This window comes from Astatotilapia calliptera, chromosome 2 (assembly GCF_964374335.1).
Source record: "Astatotilapia calliptera chromosome 2, fAstCal68.1, whole genome shotgun sequence".
Lineage (NCBI taxonomy): Eukaryota > Metazoa > Chordata > Actinopteri > Cichliformes > Cichlidae > Astatotilapia > Astatotilapia calliptera.
The window spans coordinates 35,659,618-35,665,617 of record NC_137423.1 but is presented as its reverse complement, the minus strand read 5'-3'; positions in this window follow the sequence as shown (position 1 = coordinate 35,665,617).

Here is a 6,000-nt window from a genome sequence, read left to right as displayed (position 1 = left end):
GTGGTGGTGTAGTGCTGAGCTGTCTCACCTTACAGCAAGAAAAGTGTGAGATAACATTTACTGGAGGTCGCAGGAGTTTGCTGAGCTTCTCAAGTATTTTTAAACCAAGTTTAGATGTGAAATATAAGCTGGCACGCTGGCTTTTCTCTTTTCACTTTCATAACCCAATTTTAATGTTCTTAATTTGTGTGACAGAGTTGTCTCTTAGTTTTTGTTGAATCAGTGTCGTGTCACAAGAGCCTCTCTGTCCATAGCTTTCAAGCATTAAAATCAAAGGTTCTTAATATTTTGACAAAAAGCATGACTTCTTTTTGCTATTTTTGCCAGACGCCCGGAGTAATGAGTGTGTTGGCTGATAAGTGATCTTGCATCCGGTAGCACATCATTTTCCTGTCCTTTACATAGCTGGATAGCAAGTGAGCACTTGCAGACATTTAATGCTAGCTGACAGTAAATAATAGTCCCGTGGTTATACTTAAGAGCACGCCATATATCTTAATCGTCTTAATGTCCTAACATTAGCTAACATAGCATGGTAGCTGAAGGGAAGACTGTGAGCTGTGGTGATTACTTTATATTACATTTATCTTAAGCTTTGATATGCAATAATTTGATTATTTAACACTTTTTATGAAATTGTAATGGCCTTTTTTGCTACGTGGTGACATTCTGTAGTGGAGCAGCATGACTTTTTTCTGGATCAGAATGGTTTTTCAGGCAAGGTTGGTCAACATAAATACTCAACACGTTTCACATTATTAGGTACACATTGCTAGTAGTGGTTTGGGCCTCTTTTGCCTTCAGAACTACCTCGAATGTTTGTGGTGTAAATTCAACAAGGTGCTGGAAACATTCAACAGAGATTTTGCTCCATGATGACATGTTGTAGATTTATCAGCTCCACATGATAGGAATCACCTTATTGAATGACATCCCACAGGTGCTTCATTGGATTGAAATTTGGTAAACACTGAGGCCATTTGAGTACAGTGAACTTGTCATGATCAACAAACCAGTTTGAGATGATTTGAGCTTCATGACACGGCATGGTATCCTCCATAACATCCAAATGTTGCAGCTGAAATCAAAACTTGTCACTCCGGACAAAGTTTGTCCAATCTTCTATTGTTCAAAATCTGTTGCCTTCCTATCATCTCTTCTGGTCTCTGACACCAACATGACTTAAGACCATCCCTTGAAAACATTAGAGATGGTTGTGTAGCTTTCTGATGCTTAATTTGAACTTGAACACCCGGTTGTCTTGACTTTGTCTATATGCCTGCATACATAGGGTGTCTGACTAATTAGATATTTACAGCCTGTGTTACCTTACTTAGAAGCATTTTCCTGTAACTTTTGGCTTTTTGATAAACAAAAATGTATTATACTTTAAAAATAGTTTTTAAAAAACGCTGTCCCTTTTAACAAAACATATAGTTTGGGCTGGATCAGGTGACCCTGAATCCTCCTTTAGGTATGGAGCAATATGCCTAGGCTGCTGGGGGTTCCTATGATGCACTTCTTCACTGCATTTCTTCTTCACTCACCTTTTTTTCCCACTCACTGTGTGTTTTTACACCACTCTGCATTTCATTATTACTTATTGTTAATCTTTGGGTCTCATCCACAGTGTGTCCTTATCCTGTCTTCCTCCCATCATCCCCAACCAATCACGACAGATGGCTGTCCCTCCCTGAGCCTGGTTCTGCCAGAGGTTTCTTCCTGTTAAAAGGGAGTTTATCCTTCCCACTGTTGCCAAATGCTTGCTCATAGGGTGTCATCCAAATGTTGGGGTTTTCTCTCTATTATTGTAGGGTTGCTATTTTACACTTTAAAACACCTTGATGTGACTGTTGTTGTGATTTGGTGATATATAAATAAAATTGGACGTGAAATGAATTGATGATTGATGATTTTCCTTTAGGAAAAAGCACCTTTTTTTAAACTTTATTAATGCAGTAGCGTTGTTGATTATCTCAAACTGGCATTAATTAAGTCCTATTTATTTAAATACTGCTTTACTACTCTAATATTACTTCTTAATATCATTTTGAAGTACAGTTCTCACAGTTTTGTCAGTTGTGTGGCTTTGAATAGCTTGAGGAGTACCACTCCCTAAAACTCTTGGCTTAGACACTGCATACCTCCCTTTGAATCATGGAGTTATTGCTACGTAACGACAGAATAACATTTATAAAAGTAATCAAAACACTTTGCAACACCTGTTTGTTACATATGTGCTTAATTTGCAATCACAGTCTGCACAGCCTCTATAATGTGAGTCTGTGGATTCCAGGTGGTTGAGAGACTGCAGAGAGCTGGGTAATGTCCACGAGTGTGGGTTTGTCAGCGGTTCTGTGGGCTATGTTGGTGGTACTGTGGGAGAGCCAACTGCAATAAAGGTTTTTATGATGTGGTAGAAGTTGATGGGACTCTGCCAAGAGCAATCCAGATGTTACTTGCAAAGTCTGTTTCTATGGTATACATACTGTACATCGGGGTACAGAAGGCACAGAGCACTACACATTTCCAGTGTGTTTTTTATCTAGCTGAGGAGAGGCTGTCAACAATTTGAAGAACCTCACGAAAGTTTGGAACTGTGTCTGACACTCATTATCCACAGTGGCTCACCCATCATTTTGAAAGTTTTGTGCTTTTCTCACAACAAATCCCAACATGCAGTCTCAGTGTCTCCTTCACCCACTCTCTCTGTCCCAGCAGTGTACTGGTGGCTGGCAGGCAGTGACACACATTGAGGCAGCGTCACTGGAGCCACTCTCATTCATAGACCTTGAACTCTTTAGAGGGACGTCTGGCCTCGCTGTAATGCCCCACCAGCGCTGGACCTCACTGCCCGGCCACAAGCTGTAACTCTATAGCCTCATTGTCACGCTCCATATCCTCCTGGTGACCCCGAGCCCAATTATACAGCTGACCCAGGCTTGATGACATAACCTTGGGCGTCTTTTGGGGTCTATTGGGACTCAGTGGGGCACCCCATGTCTATCATGACATGTCAGCTCTATGCGTTAACCAGACACTTCCCTGAGTGGTCCCAGTGGGAGTTAGGGGAGGAAGAATGGCTCCCAAGCAAAGCCCAGTGCATTTCATCAAATAGCCTCCCCAAGGAGTGTTTTTTGGATTAAATATATGATGAAAAAGCATTGTGTGTAAAAGCATGTCTAAAAGTATAAACAGAACAAACCAAGAATCTGAATGTTTGGAGACACTATGTCCTGAATTTTTAATTCTTACTGTCAAGAATTCAGAGCTGGAGGAGCCTCCCTTGCATGTAGATATGACACATGTGCACGTTGATCTCATTGCATTTACACATATCCATACTCTCCATGCATGCTCAGCAGCTGTGATGCATTAATGTTCTCCATGCTTAGCATGCACTATAAACTCTGGGAAGGCTACCTGTCACCAATGAAGTGTTCCTCACTGGATGAAGAGTGGATTAACATTTCCAAAGGCGTACTGTAGAGAATAAATTTCTATACGCGATTCAGCTGAAGTGAAAGGCTAACGGTCATAGCTGTCAAACAAGCATGATGGTTTTTACACAAGTAACTGAGCTGACTTAAAACACTCAAAAAGTGTGAGTAAATCAAAGTTGGCCGAGCAGTTCTGTAAATGAGATGGCTGTTTCTGAGCGTCTAGTTATGAATTAAGTTGAGGTTCAGATTCAGACTCTGATTTTGAGATTTTAATTGTAGTTGGTTCTGTGTTTCCCTGTCTTCTTGTTCAGTGTGTTTTCCAATTCTTTGGCATTTGTCTTGATTATTTCTGGTTTGTCTTTTCAGGTTACTTTTCTTTTGTGTCTTGCATTAGTTTTAGTACTTGATTAAATGATTTACCTGTCTTGCTCATCACCTGCTTCCCATCGTTTATCAGTTCCCTCTCTCTATATGAAGACCTGGGTTCTCTCGCCACACAGCTCTTCATGATATTTTCACTAAATGCCAACAGTGCATGTGTGTAATTACTTGACTAGAAATAACTGCTGCTGTTGCTGGTTGCTTAAGCTGTTGCATTTACTTGCATTTTATTAATGTACCCACCCATTAGCTAAAAGAGAAACAGCTGACTTCCCTGTAAACTGATGCAGTTCTGTGATACTTTGATGCTGAAAATTCATTAACTATTTAACTAAATAAATGAAATATGAGCTATTGTATGTAGGGTGTTAGAACAGACAGGCATAGAAGCACATATTACCAGAGTAATGCATGAACAGACGTGTACATATTAATCTGTAAGCCGTGAAGGCTGTTTATTCTAGCACTAGTAGTAGTAGTAGAAGTGCCACACAGCTGCATTTTTAAAGAACTGTTTGAATATTGAAAAATGTGGCTCACTATGTGAAACATACCAGTATTTATACAGACGGTGGTTAACCACTTTTATTTTGACTCTCTTTTCTTCCCCTTTACCTTTAGGCTTGCGATTAGTGTAACTTGAAATCAGTTACCAGAAAAATCTCCAGTACCAAGTGTACATTTCTGGCATCCTGTTGCATGGATAACCCTCAAATGTGTTTAATACTGTCTTGAGTTACTCATCTAAAAATAAGATCAATTCAACCTGCATTCATGCTCTAGTGATTATTTTACCTGTAAAAACTGCAAATTTCCAGAATTTATTTACATCTGATCGCCTCTGTTTGTCACAGTACTGCACCGAGAAGTAAGCAGAACTTTTAAAAACTTTTTAAGGTAACCAATTGCCTTATTTAAAAGTCAAATAACTTAAAAGTTGAAGCTTATCAGAACTCCAACATTTTGATTACATTCGACATGTACCTTTTGACTAAAATAAAAGTAAAATATTTAATAATTAAATAAACTAATATTGAATAACTAGAACTTAAAGTTTTCACTCATTTCTCCCATGGAAATAAGATGACATAACTTAAAAGGAATGACTACAACAGAGTGACTTTTTTAGTTTAGCAAAACTTAATATTTATTGTCCACTTTTGTAATCCTTTACAATTAAACAAAGGTCAAACATCAACTTTAAAAACGTGAAAAAGTCAAATGATTGCCTCAATTGCATTGAGTACTACTAAATTAAACCTCTTAAGTACATTTGTTCAGTTTAAAAATATTTTCTTGGCCTCCACAAATAACACACTTCATTGTTAATATTCAACAAATATTAAAATCAATCATTTTACAAAGATTATTAAATACTAAAGGCAATATGTACTTTTGAATATCAAAATAGCAGATTTGATTAATTAATTAATTACACTATAAACTGTTGAAACTTGAAAATTTTAAAATGTTCATATACCGCTGTCCTGGTTCTGGTATTTTTCAATACCTGCATGGTTAACATTCAAAAATGAAATAAACAACAACAAAAAACAAAACAAGATACAGTGATCCAGCTGCTTGAGTCTCTAAGTTAGCTAACAGTTTACCAGCATCCAGTCTAGTGTACTCTGAATGAATACAGTATTGTTCAGTTCCTTGGGATTATTGCAGTAGTAGGTCCAAACACGACCAAGAAGTTCATCAGCAGTTCTTGGGAGACTTCCACAAAGTTCCTATGAATGATTTTCACAGACTGGTAATGAACTGAGTTGTTCATGGATCACTATAGCCAGTGCCACAGTATCTTCTAAAATCTACCCCATCAGACTCGTGCTGAATGAATGGGAGCAGTAAATTCATTCTTTCAATGTTTAAATATTTCAAAAATCAAAAAAGTAATAAAAAGTATTTTTGAGTAGCAGGTAATTAATATGCAAAATAGTTAAAAATAATAAGTTAAACTAACTCAAATGAAAAAAGAAATGTTAGCTGATCTTGTGTTATTTGAGTTAGTAGGACTATTCTTAAAAAATTAAGTTTACATTACTTAATTATTTCATTACTTTGAGTGTTAAGGTTTGCAGTGTGCTCCTTCTACAATTATTTGCATGATGGCTTCTGTCTGATTTTTTGCATCATATAAGTGACTGCTGGAGCTACAAAGCCAATAAAC